Source organism: Mus caroli, chromosome 1 (genome assembly GCF_900094665.2).
Source record: "Mus caroli chromosome 1, CAROLI_EIJ_v1.1, whole genome shotgun sequence".
Taxonomy (NCBI): Eukaryota; Metazoa; Chordata; class Mammalia; order Rodentia; family Muridae; genus Mus; species Mus caroli.
The window spans coordinates 71,318,086-71,319,242 of record NC_034570.1 but is presented as its reverse complement, the minus strand read 5'-3'; positions in this window follow the sequence as shown (position 1 = coordinate 71,319,242).

Sequence of the window (1,157 nt, the reverse complement as noted above, 5' to 3'; positions counted from 1 at the left end):
CCTTGAATTCCTGATCTTTCCAAGACTTTTATCATGAATGGGTGTTGGATTTTGTCAAATGCTTTTTCAGCATCTAACGAGATGATCATGTCCAACAATCTTTTAAAGTGATTATTACAACTCCATTTTCCAGAGAAAAAAACTGAGGATCAGGAAATAAATTCGCTTGCCCAAGTTCACACAACAGCATGGCAGCCAAGCTGAGAGTCTATGTATATTTTCCTTGGGAGATAAACTCATAATATTTTGGGTAAAATGTTGAGTCAGTGCTGGGCTCTGCCTGCAGAAGAAGGCAATACCAGAACATGCAGAGAGACCCATGACTTCTTTTTTTTTTTAATTTATATATTTCATTGTAATTCTTCACAGAATTTTAAAAAATTAGATATTTTCCTCATTTATATTTCCAATGCTATCCCAAAAGTCCCCCATCCATGACTTCTTAATATATGCCTTGAGAAGGTTATTTCTGTTAAAAACCCTGATTTCTCCTATTAAGTGCCTCTTGTCATTGATCTGTGAGAATTCACTAGTGCACTGGTTCTCAACCGTCCTAATGTTTCAGTCCGTTAATACAGTTCCTCATGTTGTGGTGATTCCCAACCATAAACTTATTTTTTCTTTCCTACCTCCTAACTGTAATTTTGCTACTGTTATGAATCGTAACTCAAGTATATGATATGCAGGATGTAGTTTCATTACTACAAATTGACCCAAGGGGGTTGTGACTTCCAGGTTGAGAACCACTGCACTAGAGGGGATCATCCAACCCAGGGTCAGGGGAATGGTTCAGTGTGCCAAGCTACAGGCTATTTGTTGTTGTTTTAGAAAAATTTTTCTTGGCCTTTTTTTACTCCTGGGTCTTTCATCTCTACAGATTCCATCGTGAAATCTGCCTGACATCCTCACTGTGGACCAATGACTCTCATCTGTTACTGTTATCAATTTATCCCCTTTAATTCCTGTACTCATTTTATTTGTACTATATACTCCAAAACCAGGGATCCATGACTGTTTTTATCAATAGTCTCAAATGCCTGCAACCATGACTGGCCAAAGCAATTTGTTAAACGAATAAGTAGATGTAAGTATTCATTGGCTTAATTGTTCCTTAATTACCTTCCCCACTGTAATAAAAGTTCCTTGCAGGCACAATG